This window comes from Ischnura elegans, chromosome 4 (genome assembly GCF_921293095.1).
Source record: "Ischnura elegans chromosome 4, ioIscEleg1.1, whole genome shotgun sequence".
NCBI classification, from domain to species: Eukaryota; Metazoa; Arthropoda; class Insecta; order Odonata; family Coenagrionidae; genus Ischnura; species Ischnura elegans.
In genome coordinates this window covers 81365005-81392338 of record NC_060249.1, presented here as the reverse complement: position 1 = coordinate 81392338, position 27334 = coordinate 81365005, and the positions used below count along the sequence as shown (strand labels likewise).

The 27334-nt window shown below is 37.3% G+C and overlaps 1 protein-coding gene and 1 long non-coding RNA gene across 2 annotated transcripts in view; one reads left to right on the top strand and one right to left on the bottom strand.

Moving 5' to 3' along the window:
• The window catches only part of LOC124157724, a 472047-nt gene that overhangs the window by 321872 nt on the left and 122841 nt on the right, over nt 1-27334 (top strand). The gene's annotated exons all lie outside the window — the stretch shown is intronic.
• The window catches only part of LOC124157725, a 143749-nt gene continuing 117214 nt past the window's right edge, over nt 800-27334 (bottom strand). Inside the window, exon 3 of the long non-coding RNA XR_006864647.1 lies at nt 800-994. This is a non-coding gene — a long non-coding RNA (uncharacterized LOC124157725). The remainder of the gene's footprint in view (nt 995-27334) is intronic.

The window sequence follows — 27334 nt, the reverse complement described above, 5'->3', positions numbered from 1 at the left end:
TGCGAGACGGCAAAATAGCCCCTGTTCTAATTTCGTTCATGCATTCGCGCAATTCCACGCCATTTTAGAAATTAATGCAGCTCTAACCTGCGCATTTCCGTGCCCCGTGTAAAACGGCCTTTATACTTGACCTTCAAAACTTTTACGAAAAGGGAATTTGGTGCGGATCACGTGCTATTTCTCCGCAAGATGGCTATAGTTGGCATGCTCAAACTGTCGCGACGATGAGGGTGAATAGCGCGCCGCGCCGACGGAGATCTGCTTTTGGGACCAGACGAGTTGAAAACGGCGGGAAAATGCCGTTTATAATGCTGCAGATATATACTTACAGAAATTATACAAGATATTGAAGAGGAAATGCAGTCGCAAGTAATGCGGGAGCGTAAATCGCCGTTCACCTAAGAGGATGACGGTTCAAAAGTTGTAACGACTTCCAAAAAAGCGAGTAGATGAGTTTATTCATCAATTACTGCCGTTCATTAGCGCTCCCTCGAGGTCATCTTCGTTACCTAAGTAATAAATACCTCGAAATAAGGGAAATTATTCCACGTTTATTTATTAATTTATCTATTTATTTATTTATTTAGCATGTAAGAGTTCTTACGAGGTTTCTTAAAGCTTAATTAAATTAAATGAGCTAAATAAGAACACCGAACTCAATGTGATGCGCATTCGATTGTCGTTAAAAACCGAATAAATGAATAAAATAATACAACACAAACAATAAAACGACAAAAAAACATATATAATAGTATAGTTAGAACGCAGTATCTGTAACTCGTTAACAGCACCCATTGGCCTCTTTCAACGGACTTTTTAACCTAACAATTAAACACACACAAGCATCCATGTCCTGGATGGGGGCAATCTACCCAGGCGGGACTCGAATCCGCGACCTCTTCTGCAGCAGGCAAGGACTTTACCCTTTCGCCACCGAGCCCGGCGAGGTATTCCTTTAAAGCGCCATTTAGCCCTCTCTAACCCAGGGCTGCACCTGGGAGAAATCAAATATCAACATTTTTCATTTTGGTAGTAACTTGAAAATTTTGCACTCAATCATAATCACCGTGGCAGCTAGTCTTCATTAAAATGTACAGCAAAAAATAATTAATAGTTTAGACACTTCCTAAATAGAGCAAAAAAATGTATACATGTTTGATGTGACTTAGAAGCAATATTGGGTTGTAATGGATTCACGGTCTTTCTAACAAGAAAAATTTGAAACTGCGGCCTTCGAACTTGGAGCTGAGCAATGCATCCCGCCGCGCCGCCATTAACAAGGCCAGTGGATACCTTTCGTGTAGAAAGGTGGAATTCCCTTTTTCCCCCTTCCTCACTCTCTATATCTTTTACTTCCTCATAACCCTTTAACTCTTCACGTATTCCCCGCGAGACTAAAACAACCTCCTCCTCCTCTCCAGCCGTTTTCGTTTAATCCGCTACATAAACAGGTAACCCACGCCTTTCGCCGCCTCCGCTAAGGCTTCTATTGTGCGGCAATGCGAGCGCAACGCTTCCCAGTCAATCGGTTTATCCCCCGTGGAGACGTGCGCGCAACGAGAGGAGGCTGGGAAGGTGGGGAATCTCACTTTCCATCCTCCGCCCGCGATGTCTCCTCCTCCCGATAGAGTGAGCGCGAATCGGTGCGATTAGGATAGAACTGGATTAATTTCTAATGCTAATGGATCTGATAATTAGCGAGAATCCCATTGGTTCATATGTGGGATGAGTTGTTGTCAATCACTGCTAAGACTATGACTGATTCAATATTGAAATTATAAAATCAAGAGAATCACGATCACACTTACTATTACCATTTTGGATATACATCATGTTAATGTGATATGTAATTACATTTTGAGGGCGAGAAAGATGTTCCTTAAGCAGGGAATAATGGAAAAACAAGTATAAGGAACTGCGGAATGACTCTGAAATCTGAATTCCCCTGAAGGGTATCGGTATATCAGTTCACAAATCTCACTTACATCAACCTATTAACGTGCAAGGCACGGCAAAGCCGTTAGAAAAGGGACGAGCTTCTTCCAGCATACACCAGGATAAGTATTATTTTTCTCTAAAAATACATATACGTTCTTACATATATCTATGATTGTCATATGCGGCGCATGTGGGCTCCCACCAAACGTGTAAAGATCTATGTGCTTAATTATGCTAAAAAAAGAGCTGCTGCGTAACTACAGATAAGATACAAACGCAAAGTTTGGGTCTAATCATGAAATTTTTTCCGGAGATAGATATGACAAGATCGATAAACATAGAAAAACCTCTTCAAGTTTCCTTTTGAGAACAGCGATTCACTGAATGCAAGCCCATCTGTCATTATTCCCGATTATTGGATGAAAGATACAAATGCTTATTTACCGGGATAAAAGTAAATTTTTCAGAGGTAATCCAACTCCTACTCGAGTGATTTTCGTTAAACGCCTGAATGGAGGAACTCGTCGCCTCATTTGACGTTAAGCCGTGATTTCCTCCCCGTATTTCGTTAACAGCAGACTGGCGGGCTTTCCTCTCGCGGCCATTCGGATGGTAATGGATTCTCTCGGAGCCCCACAATCTTCTTGTTTCTATGGGAGGGGGATGAAAAAAATACATTACAAATGCATCGATTAACACAATGTTAAGTGTGTTATGCGAGAAAGGAATCGATTTTTTTCTTTAAATCAGAGTTAATCGCCTTAAAATTCGCAAAACCGTATTGTTAAAAATTGGTAACAGCCAAAACATGACCAGCCTTGAACAATTTCGTATTAGATGGGAACTTTTGGGGACAGAATTAAGCCTCTAAACAGCTCATTTGCAGCCTCTGATCATTAAAATTTCTCCTTCATCCCTTGAAGTGTAACCTCTAACAAGGCATCACACAAACGAGGCATTATCTTTTATATTTACTGTCCGAATGGCAATAACATGAAGTTTTCCGTATTTGGCTCCATAAAGTGATTTAGAAAAGGTAAATTCAAAACAGGTACGTTTATTAAAAAACAAAAATGCCATCTAATTGTTATATAAACCATAATAAGGATGAATATCGCCATGAATAAATCATTTGTATTAGCCGAGATTTTTCTCATGGCAAATGTCATCCTTGATGCATATAACTTTGTACCTGTGCAAATGACTGCGTACAAAGCCACTTGCTATATGCAAAGCTTTACCATCTCATTGGCCTATCGCTGACAGGGCTCCATTAATCACTCTTTCAGTTACTCCATACCCAATAAAGGTATTACCGTTGCATAAACAAGAAGCTGTAACTAAAAGTGTGACGGTATTTTAAGAGTAAAAGCACTGAGAATTTTTTAACCACGCAATGAGCAATCCATTAAAATGAATTAACATACGAAAATGCAGCGGTCTTGGATTTCTACGGCACAATATTCGGGTTTTCTGTTTCCGTTTTTGAAGGAATTTCCATTCGTACGTTCACAACCCTAGTCTCTCACCCACGCAGCAGCAGCATACGAACAAAGTGAGAACGAAACTACGTCCACAGGGAGCTCTCCTTCCCCTGACCCGTTCCTCTTTAAGCTACCTCCCGTTTTAAATGAAGCCAATTTCTCAGCCACTGTTCATTTAAATTTCTCCCCCCTTGAAGTGTTCTCTCTAACAAAGCTAAACATTTTCCTCCAGAGAGGCACTCATCTGAAATTAAATGCGACAAAATTACTTCGCTAACGCTTACGCTTTAATAATTCGGAGGGGAAAAAAACATAATCCGATGCGATTGTATTTTATGCCCCACTTTACCTAAAAATACTTCGAAAGGGATTTCGTCAGATATTCGGAAAATATTTTGTCACGAGGATTAGCACATTAATTTCCATGCCCACTCTATTGAATTCAAGGCCGTAATTTTAACCTTTAAAGAGAAATACAATGAGAGAACGCACTTACAACGTGATACTGCAGTTTGATGAGCAGATGAAAGGAACATATTTAAGATGCATCCAACGTAATTCAACATTAAATACATATATCATTGATGTTTCCTTATTTGAATGCAATTAATTACTGTATGAAAAAATAGAGTGTTTTTACATGCTTTGGTGTCTAATAAATGTGGTGTGTGAAATCCTTACACTTTTAATTAAACCCATAAGTACAGTATAATAATTAAAACTTTAAATTGCGTTTTATCTTTGTTTCCCTTTTCTGAAAGCGATAATTAACGATTTAAGAACACAATAAGAGGATAGGCATGTTCTTTCCTCCGAAAAAATCCTACTTTAATGCATTAATCCCCGCATTGCGTTGAAAATCCAGTTTTTCATTGAGAATCTTAAGCTTCTTTGCTTTTTTCCGTCAACAGATTCACACGAAATGTATAGAAAATTCAATTTTTTCTCAGATACGTGTGTATAAAACACCACTAGTCGCATCGGACACTCACTCATATGAATCAAACTCAATCTCAACTCTCGAATGAATCAAGTCACTCATAAATCAAGAACCCAGTTTTTCGGTGTCTGACTATTAGATAGTATTTGAATGGGTTTGTATTTTTATTGTCTATTGCCAATAATTTTGGCATTGGTAGCTATTTTAAAGTTTTTCTGTAATTTAGTACCTGATATCCAGTGCCTGGCAGTACTAGTCCAGTATTCTTCATTATAAAACAGCCGTTTAGATTAACATTACCGCGACAGCTAAAAATAAGTGATATTTCACCGACCCCATTTTACTTCATCTTCATCCTAGCGAAGAAATCTCAAGCCCCTTTGTCCGCTCATTTTCAAATACCAATTATTTAATGAGTATATATTTTCCCTTTTATAAATATGACGTAACATCTCAGAGAGTTATTCGCTATCCGCAACTCCATGATAGAATTCCCTGCATGATCTCAGCTCACACTACTAATTTACATCGTTTTCCATTAAATAAAAATCTTCAGTGGCTCTACGGTGTAGATAGCTTGGTACCTCCTCGAAAAATAATAAGACAAATAAATGTAAAGAGATTACTTGCGGGTGTAAAACCGACTGTTTCCCATCAATGTATAAGATAATTTTTAGCATAAATTGTTTCCTGCCCACACCTTCATTTCTATGTTATTTTCAGGTTGCTAAAGTTCCTATTCAATTATATTTACTACACGAAATATTTGTTTTTTAATATAACGAACTTTCTGTCTCAGAATTTATTTGTATCATTTACTTAAAACCCTGAAATCGATCACTTATTCAAACTACTGTATTGGTAAATAATAATTGGTAAAAAAATCATTTAAATTATTTCATTTCCCGAATTAAAATCATTTATTCTTCCGTATTTGTATTTCTCCAACGAAGCCAATAATCAAGACAGAAATCAGCTTTATAATACTAGGTATAATTAGCATCATCATTAACCTACATACCTGAGGAAATAAATTTCATCACATTAAGGACCGGTAACTTAAGCTTTAAACTGTTTACCAGCTTACCACTGTGACTACTGAATAAGGACGCAGTTAAATATTGAAAAACGCGAGAACCGGAAATTTAAGAAGAGGTGACGAAACCTTGATGAGATCTTCTGAGAAAGAAGTAATGAGGCGAAGAGGAAGACTTAACTCCTATGCAAAGAAGAGGGAGCTTAATTTAGGAGGAGCGGAAATTGTCATGAAATCTCTCCGAAGCAGGATCCGATGCCTCATTTATCGTGATAACTAGGCGGGTAAAGAAATGATTTGAGTATATTCTTTGAAGAAAGATGACATTAAAGGAAATAAAAATGAGAGGATTTAAAAATATGAATCATTAAAAAAGAAAGCTCATAATAAAAAAGGATTTTTCGCTCAGATTATCAATCACCACTTATGTTAAAAACTGTCGTTAAATTATTTTTACAAGCAATGCTTTACAATAATGAAAGCCAGTAACAAAGTTTCAATAAACATGATTTTAAGAATATTCAGCGGAATAATAGGTTGGAAAATGAAGAATTCGAAATAAAAAATTTGGTAAAACTGGTAATCATGGAGTACCTATCCTTAGATGAAAAAGGAATAGTCTAACGGATATACCCTTGGCTGATTGAAAGAAATATTAAATGCAAACATTTTCCAAAGAAGACCTCCCATAAACACCCCTTTACCGATTCCCTTATTTGAGCTACTTTTCTCACAGACAGCAAATAGCCACAACGATCAGTCTTCTCCTAGGCGTCAAGGTGAGAAGTAGCTTAACTTTTTGCCAGGATTTTTTCACGCGCACTTCACGTGTCTATTCGTTGATAATGGACGAGCCTATCAAAACGGAATCAAGCAAGAAGCTTCATCCTTCCGAAAAAAGGAAAAACCAACGAAAGAAGAGGGACTTCTGGCTCGGTCTGAAAAATGTAGGATTAATGGACGCTAAATGGAGAACAATGCGTGATATTATGATTAAGCTTTTCTCTTCAGATTCTATTTGTGTTTAGTAAGACGAATTGAATCCATTTTTAGCGCTACATTGGTAAATTATAATTGTTTAACCTCTAAATGAACCACAAATTATGCATTCTTTCTCTGGATAGGGAGTGTTCGGATATTTTTTTTGTTTTCAATCATGCGAAAGAAGGAAATTGTTGCGGAATTCTTTCTTTATACGGAAGTCTTTCAAAAAATAGCGCTCTAGACTTTTTCCAACCAGTAGCGGATACAGAAAACACTCAAGGGGGGGGGGGGGGCGAAAAGATATTCCGAGCTACCTACACTTTTATCGTAAAGAAAATAATCAAGTCACATGCAAAGTTTAAGAAATTATTATTTAAGTTGATTATGCATATATACAAGACAATGCCATCTTATGATAAAAAGTTGCAATTGCAGTTCTGCAATGTTCGGCATTGAAGGTGGCCTCGCAAGGGGGGGCGCGCGCCCACTGCGGCCCCCAGATGTATCCACCACTGGTTCCAACTAGAAAGCTTTGCATCCGTCAATTAGAGAAATACGAAACTTTTACCTCCATACTCATTAAAATTAAATACGAATGCCAATGAATGAGTGGGTTACGTACGGGGAAATGAAAATAGTAATGATGCTCATGGGATATCAATTCACATGCCTCTTGTGCGTGCTTTATTGTGCCTCTGGTATCTAGCCTTAATAGGACAATTACTTCTCACTTGACCAGTATTTTTCAGTAACGGATTAATCGCTTACAACTTAATGCTGTGAAGCGTACTTTTTTATATTTAAGGTACAGCCAAATTTAAAAACGGTCAACTCCCCACACCCTGAAAACCTCAAGACGATAGCATAGATTCAGCAGAGCGGTTTACGGGGTATGCATCGCACGTTTCCACCTTTTTTAGGCGACAGTGTCGCAAGCATTGCAGCTGGCTTCATCAGATTGATGTAGAGAGATGGTTTCGACCGTCTTTATAAAATTCCGTCAGAGTCAGGCCTAAAGGGTATCGGTCAAAACAGGGGACCGGAGACTTCTCATTGGTCCATCTTCCCTGGCGTTTTCCTTTTTCTTATTTTTTCCAGAGTTGGTTTGAGTATTCTGCAATGCCGGTGAAACTGTCGTACACGAAGATAAACACATGCGGAGCATATCCCGTGCTGAATCTTCCCCCCTCTGCGAAAGCCTACACAAGGTTAAATCGAAACTTGAAGCTTATACGTAGTGGAAGGGCTCCATATTAGCAATGAAAAACACTTCATTACTTTTACAATTTATTAAAAAATTACAACCGGTTTCCGTTGTTACGCCAAGCAAGCACACGGTTATTTATGTACTTGATAATGGCTTAACAGCCGAAACCGGTAGTGATTCTTAAATAAATTGTGGAAGTGACGAAGTGTCTAACCTACACAAGGATAACGATAGTGTTTAGTTTAAATGAGTCACCAAAAAAGACAAAAGAGCACCGTCGAGCGGGAGTGATACGTCCTCTTAATACTTTCTCACCTTCACCTCCTCTTCCCGATTACCACTTGAATTCCCTCTCTTTCTTCCCCTACATCATCTCCCGGCATTACTTCACGAGGCCATTGGCTCAACAAACTCGCCCCCACTTGCTTTGCTCCTCAAACTCCCATTCTCAGAACCATCGAAACCTCTCGTTCCAACGGCCGTGATCAACTTCCACCACCACGGGGGTTTGGGGGAAAAAGTATGATTCGCCGTCGTGGTGGAGGGAGACGCCGGGAGATATAAAATAACAAAGGGAAAAGGGAGAAGTTCTTGAAGAGAGGGAGAACTGAGGCGAAGGCTTTCAATTTCCATCAAACTCTCTGCATCCTTCAGCTCTACTACACAGGCACACAAGCAAATAAAGTTACGTCACGCCCGCCTCTCTTAAATAAGAGAGAACGCTTTACATAACCGCCAGCGTCTGAACTCGACCTCAGCATAGCCTTCTCATGGAGGTCGTCTTCCTCATTCAACACACGAGCCTCTCTCACCAAGAGATTTAAATTGACATTTTTTATAGATAGGTGATGGTAGAGCTTTCCTCAATCTAAGCCGCGGCCAAGTGAATAACGCGTATTCAGGGGCCTTATATTTCGAGTTTTTGTTTGAGGAAAAGGTCGTTGGCCCGAATTTGAACCTGCGACCCTAGGGTCAGCATCCCAGCACTCGACTAGGCAAATAAATACTCAACCACGTTACTCAAAGAGTCATCTGTCATTAACATATTCTCGTTTCATGCCATTATATTGTATAAATGATAGAAATCAGTCAGAGTTTGCTTAGTATTCTACGCCTTCGTCTTGACAGACTTAATAGTAAGTGTATCTCACTTCAAATCTCATTTATATTATTACAACCAGACTTCCAACGTCATATAAGTTCATGTAACGAATTACAGGCCAAAGTCTAACGCTGGGACTACCTCTTAAGATCGCTTTAACCACACAACCAAACGAGACATTTCGACACCTTAAGGATTATATATGTTTTTGACTGATCTTTAGCGAAGCTGTCAAATTAAACATTTTAAAAATTTTTCACAAAAAGTATGATTGTTTAAACTAGTTTATAATACTCAACAGTAAAAATAACAGCACCAGTTTTAGAATGATTCCATTTCCAGGGAAGACTGCTAGTTTCGATAGTAATGCGCTACGTAGAGCAGGAATGTTAACTCAAATTTTCCGACTGTGAATTTTTTATATATTCTTCTCCTCGTGATTCTCTCATCTAAAACTTCATTTCAGTGGCAAGATAGGAATTAACGCCCTTATTTTACCAGTTTATCAATCGATCCAATAAAAAAATTGCAAACTAGGAACTCCGCAACTGTACACATGTATTTTGCGTATTTATTTATTTCATCGACTAACTAGAGGCGTTTTAATTCAGTTTACTGCTGTTAACTACATAAATTAGGTTGAAATTCCAACGAAACCTCCACAAATTATCTTCTACCACGTGCAATTCGTATTTAACACTTCATGCACTCAAAAAACGTTATCCACAAGAATAAATATACGACTAAATGTTGTTTTTTCTACCTAATTTTCTACCTAAAAGGCCTCAACCTAAATTTTTTCTTCATCCAGCTCCAAATTTAATCTCATTAATTTCTTCGCTTCTAGTAGCATTTGTTTCTGCCCCATATTTACGAAATCGTCGAGAAAACAGAGCCAATACCAAGAACGCTGCGTAGGAATCAGCATTCTAATGCCGAGGACCACTAAACACTAATATCGGTATGCAAGTGAGCGATGGAATTACTTAAAAATTAATTTTTTTACAATTTTGATACTTCTCCATTTTCGTTATTGAATTTAATGGAATTAAAGTTTCAAATCACAGTGAACATATAAAAACAAATTTTAATACCAAACTCCTCATCTCTGACGCATCTTAAGTTTTCGTATTGCACTATGTCAACCTTGTCTTCATGCACAGCAGTTGAAAATTGCACTTCTTAACACGCAAATCAAGACACCTTAAGTAACATGTAATTGAAAAACCTTACAGTGGTACCATGCCAAAATTTATGGTTTGTAATTGGTTAAGCAACTGCCTACCACTCAAGTCGCTATGGCAAGTAAGCCAACCATCAAACCGTCAGATATTATGTGAAGCTGGTAATATTAAAATACACCAGGGTATTATTCCTTAATGAACACGTCGGAACAAACTAGGCACTAAGATTTTTAATCTTCCGGATTCTAAACAGTCGCATGCTGATTAATTTAGCTCATCAACTTCACTTGGATTATTTACCTCTAATATCTGATTAATCAAGGCTAGCTATCCAACTGTGGTTTGAATCTGAATGATCATGGACTAAAATTAAGGGGAAAATGTAAAAAGATCTGATGAAAAATGCATTGATTTCAATTTTCTTAAGGACATCAAATCATGTCCCTACCAATGAGGAATCAAAGGAGCGTAAATCTTATCAAATAACTCTGAGTTTTTCTATTTCTAAGGTCTCCATAATAAAATTAAAGAAATACCTCAAATTCTTTGCAATAAATATTTTAATCACATTCAGGCATACCAAAATTCGGTTGGTTCTCAACTAGTAGAACAAGAGAGAGAATTGAAACTGAAGATTTTTGTTTCAGGAGCATGATATGATCGGCTGGCCGTTTGGTTTATATGGTTTCCATAAAACCCGTTTGTGATGCAGAAAACGCACCAATTACTTCCTCCTCCTCCTCTCGTAGGTTATGATTTCATCCACAAATGCATGGATTTTTTCCGCTTTTAGGAAAAGTATCATGTTCGTCGTCCTCACAACCATTTCCCATCCTCCACCCCTTGCAGATCACTTCAGTCCACTGGTCCCCTCCTCTCCTCTTTTTCTCTCTCGCCGCCTGTCTTCCACTCGATGCACCCTCCCGGCCTATGAATTCTTCATCCCCCATTCCCTCACATTTATTTTTCAACCTTTCACTCTCCTTTCCGCTCATCCGTGTATCATATTTATTTTCTTCTCCTGCGTCAACACCAATTCTGACTATGTACCATTGGTAAGACAGACACAATATGCTACTGGAGCAATATTTTACCCGGAAAATTCGCTTAAGCACACGAGAAATATTTGGTCCTCCAGTCTTTTTTAGTAATAACTATCTATTGCCAAGCGGCTAAGATCTAATTTAAGCATAAATGCCAATAACAATTTCTATGCAATTATTTTTGCCTAAATGTTGGCCGACAGATAGAAAATGTTGGCATATATTTATATTCAGCCACAAAAGTAAAAATAAAAGTATTGCCTCTTACTTAATCCCTAAAACGCAGAGTCTTTAATATTTTGGTAAATTATCGTACAACATATATGACAGTAATTTCATTTTTTGTACATTTGACCTGGAAAATATAAAAAAATGTGCTAGATTTACTTTTCAACTATTTTCATGACTTAAATTTCATAGTATTTAGGTCACTGTATACTATATTCGATTCATAATTGCCTTTCATAAGCCAAATGAATAAAAACTATTCCAGTAACAATTTAACATAAGGTCAATCACACATAAGAGAAATATTTATCGCAGATAAAGAAATATAATAAAAAAGTTACGGGAAATTAGACTCTTAGAATAATTAAAAAGAGTTTCAATGAAAACTCAATTTTTTTATAACAACTGCAAAGATGAGTCATTATTCCCTAGGCTTTATCATCATTTTAATAATTATTATAATAATTACGATCATTGCCCTAACTTATGGATGAGTATATGGGTCGAAAACTAAGCATCAAAGCATACGCAACGGCATAGGCGTGAGTAAAATAAATGAAATTGGAATACAAATTTCATTTTAATCAACTCTCTTAATACTCTTACTCTTAGGTATGCACTCAGCACTTAAACGTTTTTATCTTATTTCTTATGGTGCTCAACGCATGGGAACTCCGAGTCATGACAGCGAGAAAAGATATCGCAGTAAGCGCTGTGTTTGAGATTACAGGAAAGCCCTCTACCAACCCCATTCGGTTGCAAAGATACGTCCCTTTAATATTCTATGCGGATGGGCTCTTATTTATTCCACCATGTTGCATTGAGATGGGTTCTTGGAAGCCTTTACGGATACTCTTGTGGCCTGTGTGGTACACGACTTTGCTGCAGAATATTTCAAGCGCTTGCACATGAAGAGCTGAGAGCTCGTGCTGCCAAACCACCTGGCTTAAAGCTTTCCAGTTTCCCCCTTAAAAACCAAACAGCAGCTCTATTTTAGTGCATCTCCACTGCATAAATCTGATTTTTTCCAACCTATCGACCGCACTTGTGGCAATATTTTTACTGAAACGGATATTCGCGTACATCGGCTCGTTTCAACCGCGTTGTGAGGCAGTACAGTTAAAATTCTTTTACGTCGTATGGTCTCCTGTTCTTGGAATATTTCGTCGAAAAAATTTACGACTCTTTCGGGTGGAAGGTAATCGTCATTTTACTATCTTAATTTCTAGTTGCTGACTCAAACATTATCATAGGAATGGCTGTCTCATTTTTAATAAAAGAAGATGATTCACGTGTTAGCAGTAATGTTTTTAAACACATGGAGTGCGTAAGTGCATGGAGTAAGTAAAAATAAAAGAGCATGCCTATAGAGATATATTGGAGCATTGCATTTAAAAATATCGATAAGTAATGGTCTAATCCCATTGACTCGGTACATTATGGAGAAATAATTCAAAACACGCTTGCGAGTTATCATAATATGTACTTGTTTGACTCTTGTATCCTTCGTGGAAATGGAAGACAATGCGACAGGCTTCAGGAAAAAGCTTATAAAAATGCTAACGCAACTACCTCTTCTCTTCCTTCTTACCCTATGTAAACTAAGATTAGTATAGCATGATTTCTCCGATTAAGAATATGCATAACTGAATACTTAACATAATTAAATCACTTGTCTATTTTCACATTTCTTAATTTCTACCGATCCGGGTTTCGAAACATAATGCCATTTCCAAGGTTTTTCCATTTTCTTCAAAATGTGGTTTCGCTCTCGAAGTTTTATCCATACCACACCCTCTAACATCCATTCCTAGCCTGATACATGGTTCCACATACAATAATCTTTCTTCGCCTTTTTAGCGTCCCACTTCCTCCCTCGCTAATTCATGAGAACAGACGAGATGAAAATGGTGAATCATAATTGGTTTCTTGGATAGTTAACTTTTCCTTATACCACTAATTTTTATTTTACCACCTTTTATTATACCCGCTTTTTTGTTTGCCCTTCCGGGAAAAATCTTGCAACCCAAACTTCGACCACTTCCTTATTAGAGCACTGAAATTTTCAGAATAGGTCAGAACTGGATGACAATGTAATGTTCTTACACTTTTACTACGATTTAAAGGCGCGATGGAGGCGCGATAAAATAACTGTTTGTAAAGCGTGCACTATCTATGCATTTTGATTTTGCTGTTTATTTTTAAAAGAGGACTTCGATTTACCATTTCTTTTGTGACTTGCCCTGAAAAGTGAATACTGCTACATAGAAGTTTCGACTTTGCACATAACTTCTGCCGTCTTTATGTTCCATTCAACTATAGAATAAACAAATTTTGCCACAAAACTACTTCAATTGAAGGAAGAAGTTTAACACATTAGATCTATAGATGAAAAGGTATTAAGGAAAAGAGAAGTTAAGGAACTATATAATAATACAGGGTGTTAAGACATCAATGTCAGGACATCAAGACAAGGTAGGTTGGTAAAATAAACAGTTTAATTAAAATCCATCACAAAACATTCCTTTGATGAAACTGTTGCATTCGTTCTTGAGATCTGCCGATTTAAAATAGTGGAAATTAAAAAAAATTGTGTAATTTTTTAGAGTGAAGAAAGAAATAGGTAAAATAATTGAAGAGCAAAAGAAGAAAGTGAAGTGAAAGAAAGTAAAGACGTAGTGAGGATTTGCAGAATAATATAGTGTGCTGAGATATCAAAGTCAGGACATCAGGACAAGGTAGGTCTGCAAGATGAACAGTTAGATTTGAATATTTTATCAGAATGGGGAACTTTGGACAATTTGTTTTAGTTCATTTTAACTTAATAAATAAAGTGCATTGTGAGTTTTCACGGAATATCCATTGCAAAACTCTGGACGGCTCTTGATGAAACTGTTGCATTAGTTATATGTTGGATTAGTTAGATGTCTCTTGTTGGTTTTAAATAATATAAATAATAAAATAAACCTTAAATTTTATAATTAGATAAATGGTGAGGGGTAGTGAGTGGAAATCCACCTATTTTTGAAGTTAATGGAATCATATGTTCTTTCACTTCATTCAAAAGATGAAGTGAATGTAAGTAAATTGAATCATTATGATAATAATAATTATCCCACTTGATATAAAGTGCTAATATTATTTAAAGTTTATTCTTTCTTGCTAACCAAGAATGATCTGGCATTTTGTTCTAAATAGATTTTCTCATAGCTTAATATTTTAATGAACATTATCGCTGAAAGTTAAAAGTCGGGTATAAAAGTGAGAGTATTTGAGACAACCACATGGAGGTTGCACTTCAAATTTCAATCGATTGCAAAATTTCTCTCTAACAAAACTAAAAAATCTTAAATAATATTAAAGTATAAAAATATCATTTTCATAAAAAACACGTTTCATTAAATAGAAGAAAATAACGGCCTACGGCATCTTAAATTACAGAAAATTTCAAATTTCAGTGATGAGAAAATTAAAGTAAGTTTTAGAAGAGCATTTCGGCTATCCAAAACGAGAAACGTGGTGCGCATGTAAGATTAAAATGAATACTTGCTGGTCACTTTATAGTATAAGACTTGTCTCTTAGTGAAAGCGTATTTTATCTTACATACGCACCACGTTTTCCGTTTTTGATATCTGAAATGCTCTTCTAAAACTTATTTTAATTTCTTTATCATTCAAATTTGAATTTTTTTATAATTTAAGATGCCGTAGGCCGTTATTTTCTTCTTTTTAATAAAATGTATTTTTTTATAAAAATGGTATTTTTATACTTTTATATCATTTATAATGATAATAATTTACGCTTGCTGATGATGCTCATCTGCTCATCGAAACCCGGGTTGCTTTATCTAAAAAATGTAGTGGTATAAGTAAAATTTAACCACCAAGAAAACTTATAATGGAATACCACGCAGTTAAGAATAAGTGAATTTTGAAACATAATTGTGTTGAAATACACCCTAACGGGGAGAGATAGAGAAAACGAATGATTAATACGACGGAGCGACGAAGAGAATATTGGAGAGTGGGCGTCAGATGAATGAAAACAGGTCTGAATCGGAAGGAGAACGTTAGGAATCAAGAGAAAAAACTGTTTTGACAGTCTGGATGAAAGCTCAACTCTGCCACTACCTATGAGGAAAGATTTGGGGCCACTTCTTACTAGGAGTATGCCTTCACCTGGGCACCCATAGCCCACTCGTCCATCCCAACGGTCTAATATACAATGAAGAAAAAGATATTTGAATTTTAAATTGAGCTAAAATTAATTGTAAGCTCTTATAGATTGATTACATATATTCAACAGTATTATCACATATTCACAAGTAGGTTTTATAATATCTCAAAAAATTATCCATCCTTTCCGAAATTTCCCCACATAACATGGCTATGTCAATACCACATTATTATTCGCAACCTTCTCACTTTTTTCCCCTTTTTCATTTAAATATTCACTGAAACGAAAACAGAAAATTGACATCATATTTAATATTAAATTACACAATACGTAATACGTAAATTATCTCATATATTATGTTCATTAATGATGTGCCATCTTAGTATCAACTTAAATATTTTTTTGATGGGCCAAGGGAACCTATGATTTCTACCCGGATACTTATCCACATTTTACCTATCAACTTACCTCCCCCTTGTTCTTTAACCCCAATTAAAACTCTCGAAACTACCAACTAAAATTTTCGCTCCAGAGGATTGTATCCGTACGCGAGAGTATGCGTCATTTATTTATCACCCTCTATTTTCTTGACTTATGGTAACTTTGTAATGATAAGACTAATGCTATGGTTTGCACAACTTAAATGAAATGAATATTCTGACTTATATATAACATCTTATAGACGTTGTAAATATCTTCGTTTTACAATATATCCAACATATATTTCACTCCTACAAGCCTTTAAATTGGACAATATCGGAGGTTGACGAATTTATCGGCACTGTTGTAAACGGCTTTCGTGAGCAGCTGCGTATTGCGCTTTGTCATGCGAGCTTTCGCGTCCATAGCAGGTTGCAACATCAGGCGACGAATTGAATTTATTTGAATAACAAATTTATCGGCACTCACGGCACTCACTCACAATAATGGAAAACATATTTATCGGCACTCACGACGCAAAACTACCTGATTAACTCGATGTGTAAGAAATTACGGCTATGAAAATAATAATATTTTAAGCCATTTGTCTCTTTTTTATGCGTTCTCTTCTTTTCTCTATAGCCAATTTCCTTTCAACGCCCAACTCCAAAACAGCTTCGCCAACATTTAGGATCCCATGATAGAGGAAAACGATGATGATACGATACTGCGTTTCTAGCTCACAAAGCTAGAATTTATTCAGTCAGGTAAATAAGCCGTCGCACACCCGTTCCGCAATGCAAACTCAACTCATTAAACAAAAGGGTAGCGTGGGAGTCCGTGGGAGATGAAAAGTGTGGGAGCACGCTCGGGGGCAAAACGCAAACGGAATGAGGAACTACTTCGCGAGCAACAGGAAATATCGGTAGAGGTAGACTAAGGATACGCGATCATGCACCTTTTTTTGTTCGTCGTCGCTATCCTCAAAGCAAGGGCTTTCCATAGGCCACTCGGAGCTCGTAATAGCAGCTTTTTTGGCCCATGGCGTTGCACAAAAACCGCCATGTATGAGAAATTTAGCACTTTGTTATTCCCACCACTGACCTTAAGAGCTTCGAAAGAAAGAGAAAATATCTGGTGGTACATTTTACGCTTCAGTAAAACAAAAGAAACCTCATTTAGTGGATTAATTTACATTGCTCAGCTACACCTGTCTATTCTCACCTTTGTGCGGGAGTAGTTAATAAAAATAACCATTTTGCCACAGCTGAGGATAAACAAAACTGTGGCATCACCGGAGGCAGATGAGCAATCGTGTGGGGTCCCAATTTACATATCAATGGATCCTCATTTTTTAATGTTATCGTTTTAAAAATTATATGAAAAACTTTCAGAATGATTTCTAATTTTTACCCAATCTATTAAAAGGCTGTACCATTTGAATATCCACGATCTTCTTTCCTTTTATTTCCTTTTCCAGGTATTTGCATAACTTTTTAATTTCAGATATGTCAAGATTCTGTATCTACATCATATTTCAATAATAAACATGTATGAAGAGAGTATTATTTTAAGACTGGTTAATAAGAGATTATTAATCTTAATCGCCAATATTTCTTAATTACGGCACTATGAGCCAAAAGAAAATATTTATAATAATTTTTATAATCAACCTAGCCAACCAATCAACAATCAATTTTAATCAAAATAGCCATGAATAAATTTTAGGGCTTTCGATGAATTAAATTCAAGATTTTTTTACAGAATTAAACTTCAATTGGAGCTTACATGCAATTAATTTATAAGTTAAATGTGAATTAACTTATCTCGGGCTCGCCACCGGGTAAAAAAATTAAAAGCTCTAAACGTTTCGGGGTGCGAAACAAAATTGTAGCCAATAGTATGGGACAAAACAAAAAACCCACGAGATGCTGGTTGCCCACAATTTTCTTACCCGATGGGGAACCCGCGATAGGTCCATTTTTGTATTATTCTCCGGGAAAGTATTTAATCGAGCATAATTTGTATGCATTTTCTCTAAATGCTGTTGTTATTGGCTTATAAGGTAAATCCTTCCATTTGGCCTAAAAATTGCACTAGACTCATCCCCAGCATATCCGCATATATTATAGCCACTCCTCTCACGAAAAACAGACCCGTTTAGACCGTCTCTACGCTCCATAAGGTGAATTAGAACTTCGCAAGGGGCACAATGGGAATAATGAGATTCAATGGATTAATTCTAACAAATATCCACAGGTATTTTAAAGATACACCGATCTTGTCTCATTTTCATTCAGTTGAAAGAAGCACATTAGAGTTAATCATGATAAGCTGCACTGAAGTAGGCTGGAACTAATAATATTATGATGAGTTTGTACTTGGGTACTTCAATGTTATCAAAATATTTTACCCCAAAAATGGAAAAAAATGTTAACATATTTCTCTGAATCTTGGTCTATCAGCATATTCTAAACCTCATCATACGGGCATGGCGATATATGAAAATTAAATAGATTGTAAATCAAAATTGATTTTCAATGAAGTAAATTGATGGAAATTTACATTTTTCGTGTTTGAAAAGCGTTCTGCTTTACCTACCTGCTAATTCCGTGGATATATTATCAGGTATATGCTCGAATAGGATAGTTACTATGCATTCCCATTTTAATCTTTAGACCCACAATTCATCCGAGAAAAAATACCAACTGGGTTGAAGGAAATTAAATAAAAAATATGGCACATCATGAGTCAAAGATGACAATGTAGATCCGAAAGGCGCTACATTAATTAATCGATTTACGAGAATGTGACTTCATTACATTCCCCCATAGAGATATCAGTATAGAGATACCAATAGGCGGTACCGAACTATTGAACTGAAAAAATAAAACTGTGTACCATACCACGAATTTTTTTGCCAAATAAATCCGTAGGTGAATTTCAAAGAGAGCTTCCGGAATAATTTTGCTCATCGTTTTCCCTAATTATATATTCTAGCTCTAGGAATATAGAAGTTTCGAAGAAGCATTTGGTGGAATATATTCATTACAGCCGGAAAAATATCTAGGACTCCATAATTTCTTGTAGCATAACCAACCTGGCATCTAACCAGTCATTCTCTCCTCTCATGAATCTCCTTTTTCCTAACCAGCGCTTCCACATCCCCCTGCACCCCTCCTTTCATTTCGACGGGATAAAGGGTAGGGGGAGGGTGGATGAAGAGTGGGCGGAATAAGATGAGGGGTCCCTAGGGAATCCTCGAGTGACGTCGCCGGCAACCTTTCCCGAGTATCGCTCCACCTCCCCTAACCCCTAATTCCCCCACCCTTATTCCCCAACCCCCTCCCCTCCCGAACCATACCCAACCCACCCTCATCACACACAACTCCACTCCCACAACCCTCCGCATTCCGATACAGAAGAACAAATGCGTGAGCACGAATATTACAAAAGATGATCCTCAAATCGGCCTCTAAATGTGTTGTCACCCACCGTGCACTTAAATAGTTTTACAAAAGTCACCACTTACGTCGCAGTCGGACAAAGTGATCCGTGTTTCACTGGGAAATAAGTTATAATCAGGGGTGTTAATTGGAATTTATATTCATGATGATGTGATCAATCAAATTCATTACTTTTCAATGGCATTCCTCGCATTTTTAAAAAATTACACTGCAAAATATTGGAAAAAGGCACTCATCACCGCGCCGCGGACGTTTTTGAAAACCGATTAAAATGCGACCGATAAGGCAACAGAAATCACCCTTCTATGGGATGGAATTGGGCCTCCTCTATGCAGTCCTCTTTTGTGTGTGTGCTGAAATACTAGACGCGCCCCTCCATTTTTTCTCACTTTCTCTCCAACATTAACTCACCAGTCCCGGTAGTCAAACACAGTATTTCGGAGCACATGCTGGAGATATCTCACTCTCCTGGAAGGGATATCAATGCCTAAACTATCGTTTTGAAAGGTTTGTAATCGATTCCTGATCAAAGAGTCTAGCCGAAGATATGGTTTTTCATTCTACGCTTGGTGAGCGTTAAGAGGAAATTGATGGGTTCGGTAAACTTGATTTTACCAACGTTCATTTGAGGAATCTTGAATCAGGGCAAAAACATTCCCCGTCAACGGGTCATGTCAACTTGAATACGAAAGATGTGGTGATGGATTTGTGCATTGAGTGATTCTTATGCTCAGTGAAGTGAATTCCTGGCTTCATACCGCTGGTGACATTTATGTACTGTACGAAGGTTTACGAAGTTAATGGTTGATTCAAAAAATATTTGTTGGAGAAGCATGGAATGATTGTATACCTACGATGAAAAAATTTCACTAGGTTGTAAATTTGACGACTACTTGCAATGCTAGGATAAAATACATTTTCTTCAATTACAAGTCGTTTGCTATCCAATCATGAAACTACATGGCAATATACTATAGGATCCGACTATAGGAGTTGCGATTTCATTGAACAACATTTCGAAATTCGTCAGCAAAACAAAAAATATTCCACAAATATAAAATTGGCGTCTAAAATTCAAAGGTAAAAGGATATTTTCAGTAATAATTGCCACAGGATAATAACGCATCTTAACTTTTTTATTATTCTACTCCCCCAATTTAGGGAAAAAAATGGCAGAGAAAATCAAATCTTCTTCCTCCTCTAGTGGCACTGAATAGTATCGTAACCATTTATACACGTGGAAATTAATTATGGAGCGGTTATTCTTTAAATAAAAACCAATGATTGAGAGTCTAAAAAAGTATAAATTTCTAGTTCGCAGTACTACGATATGACTTTTGTATGTAACGTATTTCCAATAGAATTATTTGCTACATAGGGAGGCTATGAATCCAATTATAGACCAATCTATCCTCAGCACTAAAGCACGAAGGGGAGTGCCTGTAGAAGAATTTAGAAGTATAAGGAAGGAACTGTTGCTCTTCTCCGTGAAAGAAAAATTTTCGAGCTCAGTTCCATATCATTGGATTTATAACTGTCTTCATTTTCCTCACTTTACGCTTCCGCTTTCATTGAATTTTAAACCTCAGTCACAGTTCCGTTCAATTGAATAACCCTTTCATTCCCGTCACCTTTATCTCCCGCAGTCAAATTCACCTTTCTGCTCAAATATGAGACTTTTCTTTCGCGGTCTCCTTGTCGTCAAATCTAACTTTCCCATTGCCCACCACATGTGGTGGATAAAGTGATTTCCATCCTTGCTCCGTCATCACCATCAAATTTCAATCACATCTACCAATCTACATATTTCTCCGTTTTCCTTCAAAAACCTGACTTCCCTATTGACTTTTCTATCGCAAGGCTGTTGTCGGGTAAGTCCCGTCAGCTAGCTTCTTAATCTCATTAGCGCCGTCTCAACATCTTCCACTTAAGGCCTTAACCTTTCCTGCTAAGCTTTCGCCCACTCAACTTTCACTCTCAAAAATTCCTCCCTCCCTTCCACATCCAATCTTCCGTCAACAATTTTGCACGCTCCTCTATCTCAAACTGAGAGCGTTTCTGCGAAAATGCATTTAAAGTTTTACTTTTCATGCCAATAAGGTGAACAATGACATCCAATGGCTTAATCAAAATATCAAGGACGTTTTGTAGTAAGTATACATCTTTCAACCTTTCCCAATTTAAATTTCCTTGCCTCCATTTATTCAAAATAAAAGAACAGCAAATATTTTCTCCCCTGTTTCATTATTAGTTATATGTTTGTTTTTTGGGGAACAACCTAGGTCCGATGAAAGAGTAATTTCTACGCTTAATTATCACTTTTGAAATGCATGTGATTTTCACAGAACAATTTTGACAGATAGCGCCTAAAATGGTAACATTTATTATTTTGACATTTGGATGTGAAATGCTAAGGTAATACATAATTGCTATATTCGACGGCCGTTTTTTTTCAAGCTCCCTGAACAGAAGACGAAATGATTGATTAAAAATTATTTCATTGGTAAATCTTAATTACACTGGTGGTGTCCTTTCGACATAATCGCCTCGGCGATCGAGGAATCGGTCGTGGCTGTGGACAAGCTTTACTACACCACCTTCATAGAATGTTGCCATTGTCCTGAAGCTTATCGACCGTTTGAAAACCCTTCCCTACAAGCCGCATCTCTATTTCAGCGTAAAGGTTGAAGTCACACGGCATTAGGTCGGCATTGCACGGTGGGTGATCGAAAATGTTCCATTGAAATTGCTCAAGGAGCAGTTGGGCTGCATCAGCCCTGAGACGACGGTCTTTGTCATAGATTAGAGTACTTCCAGAAGTCAGCGTGTCTCTTCTTTGTTTTTTAATGGGGATTGATGTAATTTTTCACATTCTAGCCACAGTGCGTTAAAAAAATTCTCCTTCATCGGCATTAAGACATGTCAATGCTGAAGCCATTCGGCGAATTTTCTGGCTGTCCATCCGCAGTACACACTTGGCGGGAGAATCAATTGAGGCAGTGTAGTTAATGAGATTGCAAATAACCTTAAACTAACAACTTACGAAATGACTTGAGTGTGTGGTACGGAGGACGCGCATTTGTCCTACCAGCGCATTGCCCGCCTGTCGCTTGCATAGTGATTTTGATGAGCTATCGGCGGTTGAAAAAAACGGTCCTCGTAGGTAAATTAAATATATTTTCGATAAACTATTATCCCAAATCGGAAGACAAAACATCTGACACCAAAGAAAGCATTTAAGCGGTCATATGGCTAACTGACGCACACAATGAATTACTTTTTCGGAGATCAAATCACAAACCATAGATTGCGATATTTTGCGCTTAGAAAAGAGAAGACTCTATTTTATGGAAATTAAACTTAAATATGATACAACCACTTAAAAGATAACATAATAATATGATGCTTAAGAAATTAAAAGTTATGAAGATTAATTATGTGGGCAAAGGTGTTATATAACATACTCTAACTGTTCTAAACTTTTAAGGTATGTCATCTTCAGTGTGCCTAATCTCAAATCAGTGTGCTGTGTAATAAAAACTTTTGCTCTTTAATCTCCAAATAACGTCGCATTCACATTTCATTTTTCAAAAATTCATAATTTACATAATATAAAAAAGCCAACCGTGAAGCCAATTTTTTGCTACATGAAAAACGCTCATATTACTTTCATTCATCCTCAACTCAAAATAATTCTATTTTCTCAGAACATACCGTCAGTAAGTGACTATATTCGATCAAAAATTAGAGCCATAAATTCATTGGATGCCATTGTTGTACTGGTGGGGTGTTGCTAAAGGAGAATGAATGTTAGGGTCGGGTTTCTGGGATTTCCATAGTGCATACTATGGATTCAATAACTATGAATTAAGGTTCCTAATTCACCTATTTCCTGAATGCTGCAAAGAGAGAGGGAGGGTCGCAGGCGGAGGAAATGTGGGCAGAGTAGGGTATAACAAGTAATTAGGCGCAATGAGAAATTAATTAATACTTTAATTCCTGCAAGCCCTATTAAAAGTACTACTTCCCATAATATCATTATACAAATATGAATTATCTTCCTCTTAAAGATTCTTTTGATGGGTCATAGCAAATAAGATGTAAGGATGAGCGTAAGAAGATTTTTAGCCCCTGATTAGAAACTTCTAATGATCAATACGGTGATTAAGACTGCAATTCATTAGACCTCATCTTCGTCAAAAGATGAACATCGCTTTATTTCCTCAAATTTATCTTTTCCCAGATTGTCTCGTTTGTTTCTTTAGTCCAGTAGCTCTACGGGAATTATTGTATTTGAACATTTGCATCGGAAATCATTATGTTTATTAAATCATTATTAAATCATCTGCATCAGTGTGTTTTACCTTCCTTAATTATATTAAGTTAAAAATATATTCATTGCAAAATTCAACATTATGGATTATAACTCCGCTATTCATTTCCTCATTTAGAAAAAAAATCGTATTTTCTGTTTAAACAGCACGAGTTCAGACGAGTTCACCGGTAAAAAGCTTGCTGAAATGAAATATATGCTCCAAAAATTCGCATTCCAAGCATACTCCAAGCTCAAAGTTTCATCCAACTGAATTTTGAAATTTATGGACAATAAAAAACAAGTTTGCTGTGTTAAATTAAATTATTCAAGCCAAAAGTGATAACTTTGAATCAATAAATTGAAAGTAAAATGAATTTTCTGAATAACAATAATTCTCAGTATCCGAAATAAAGCAACCAAAGTGGGATAATGCCCTAAAAATTGTACGCCAATGTGATTGTGCTAAACATAAATACTATTTCGAATATTTTTTATCTCATTTTTCAATTTTATAACAAAAGTTAACAAAAATATACCCAGATGTTATAATTTTGGCCCATTATGTGAGGATATTTTTAATTTCTTTCATGCCGTAATGCTCTCTCGCTGTTTTTTTCCAATTTCATTGAGATATGCCTCTTATTCGTCTCCTTCAAAATTTTGATGAGCTTGATGTGAGACATTGAAAAGAAACCACATTATCTCGTCTCCCCATTCATATCCTTCGTCACCCACCTTCCTCGTCCACACTCAACGCTCCAAATTCCCTTCATCCCGTCCTCATTTATACCACGTACCACTTTCTCACCATCGCCAAAAGAATATATACCGACTCACTCCCCCAGGCTCTGTCCTCCACCCTGTCAGTGGATCAACCTGCTCGCCCCCGAGTACACGGCCAGGTCTTCTGGGCAGAATCAAAAGGGGGGCCCAATGGTCCTGGGCCCTGAGCCACTCACTAACCGAAGGTCCCCCACCAAGTATGAACCTTCCGCCAATATAGAGTTAAATCTCAAAAAACCGGAGGAAAAAAAACATAAAAAAACACCATGTATGAGGGGATTCGAAGTGAAACTGGGTCGTTTTTTGATTAGCAGGTAGTCGTCAACATAGACGTAAATAAATGGTTAACGCTGCTGCTAAGAAAAACACTTTATCCTTTAGTAATATGTATGCATTTTTAATAAATTAGCTGAAAATTGGGCTACGTACATTTCTTGTTATTACGTTTCGACCCGGAGCGAAACGAAAATACGATGCCTAGGTTTAGTTTCATTCTTGTACGGAATTAAAATCACCAAGGAGTTTAGTTTAGACCTGGGACGAAACTTTACTCCCGGGAAAGAAACTAAATTAATCGAAACTCGGCTGCTCATAGTTAAGTTTCGAACCCAGAAGTTGAGTGGAGGGGGAAAAGAGGGAATAGTTTCGATCCATTACGTTGATATGCGAGTAGAGAGCTTAAAAATCGAATGGCCAGTTTGCGTTCACCGTTCCCCTGTTAGTGGTAAAAACATGAGTGCCCCATGCATCTAATGGCGGTAAACCGAGCCTCAACTCCATTCAACCATACTTCGTACTCTGTGTTCTAAAGACTAGGTCGAGACTAAACTGTTTGAAGGTGAAGCACGCCGTCCATCTAGTGCAAAACATTATCTGTGTTTCGTTTCTTTTCCCAGAGCTTTATTTTAGTTTCGACCCAAGGTAGAGATTTCGTTTTGACCCTTAGTTTGGCTCCCAGGGTTTAATTCTTTTCGTTTTGTTTCTACATTTCGCTACCGGGAACGAAACTATTGAATTATTACTGGTTTTGACTTTCGTTTCATTTCACTTGTCATCCCTGATTCTAATTACTTGAAACAGTGGGCCTCCTACCAAAATGGGCCCCGGGACACCCACATCCTAAATCCGGCCCTGCCAGTCTCCTTGGAACGTCGCTTCCATTTTCCGGACATACCCGAGCGAAATCTCCATCCTTTCCCCATTTATAGATACACTTTACCCCCACCCACCTTTTCCAGCCCATCTTCCGTCCTCAACACATCCATTCATGCGCACCTATGGGTCGCTTGAGGATGAGAGTGTCCGGGGAAGAGATTTTATTTTCATTTTTCGTGGAGGCATTTATTTGAATAATGAAGCCACTTTTTTCGACGGAATGCTTCACAGAGTGTAGAAGCGCTCTCCCACACCTCCTCCATCCCTTTTTTCCACTCCCCGCTGACCCAAAGAGGAGCCCCTTCCACACGTACCCCTTCCCAAACACCCGCCCCCCCGAGTACCCGTTAACCCAAGGGGTTCCGCATTTCCCACTCGCCACGCATTCTAAATCTTCTCCGCGAATAAACTCGAGTTTGGCGCCCCCCCCCCCGGCAGATGAGAATCATGAGGCTGACGAGGATTTCCTTTTAATAATATTCCCCAAGGCGGGGTTGTTCCGCAGAGTGGCTTTAAATGGCCAGTGTAGTCGCTGTGTGATTTCCCACCAAACTTGAGGTGAAAGGTACAACTTATTCTAATTTACTCAACAACTCACTCTCTCCCCTTCGTTTACCCCATAGTTGTTCTCCATTGAACATCATCCGTGGGCACAAAGAATAGGAGGTCACTGTAACTAAGAGTTTATGTCTACCCGTGCAGCGATTAAATTACGATCAACGGATTTGTCTAAGAATGCGTGTAACTAACATGTGTTTAAAGACCGATGTATTAAATTTATTATTATTTATATTTTCAAAATTATTAACATTAAAAATAAGAAAGTGTAGAAATATTTCCAAAGATAATCTTCCGTTAAATTTATTTAATGATGACGGTTGAAGAGTCAATCCTCCAGATATGAGGACATAAAAAGTTTTTTTATAAGGCCTATAGCAAAAATATTTACGTCAGAAGATGACGCAAGAGACCTTAATAGAGTTTTAATAGCTATTATACATACAGTTTTAATAATGTATGTATCCAATACCTATTCTAAAATCATTAGAGGAAGTGTTTAAATCAACCAACCAATTCGAACTATTTCAACGAAAGAGAGACTATCACTATTCATTCAGGTAAATAGTTTTGAAAAATAAAGTAGGTTTAATGGGTGTCTCAGTAGTCCACTTTATCAATATCGTCCACAATAACTGATAGAAAAACCACTCTGACTACGATTACGGGTCAAAGGTTAGGTTCTTAATAGAACTACTTAAAGGCAATGCATCAAGTGGATTTAGATCTATAGATGCTACAGAATCAATACAGGGGGTAGTAATAAAATATTTCCATGAATGAACAGCCGTCCACAATTTCGCTTCGATTGCTTCTACAGCAGTTATAAGAAGGCAAATAATTTCATGGCGAAGTTTTGTATACTTTAAGGTATTTCAAAAGCTAAAAAAATCACTGGGTGCAGTGCAGAAACTTGTTTCAGTAAATTATTCGTCTGAAGTGAAGAGAAGCCGCTGGATCGTTGTCTAGAGTCTGCAACACTGGAAATATGAATATGTGACGAATTTTGATGAATTGCGCCAAAGTAAATAATCAAAGGACCACTGAAAATCATACAGTAAAAATGCCAGTAAAGAGCTTTAGCCTCATCACCACCACGACCGGCTAAGAGGGGTGAAAACTAGTAGCAGTAGTAGGAAACCAACCTTAAGAGCTTAAATAAAATGGCCCTGAAACATATAGTTTATTAAGAAATTAAGAGCTGAATGACTCAATGAGGGTCAGCATATGAATATGAGTATATGAAACCAAAGAAAAAGCTTCAGATTGAATAGTCAACATGTCATGAGCCACTTGTACTTGAACACAACAAC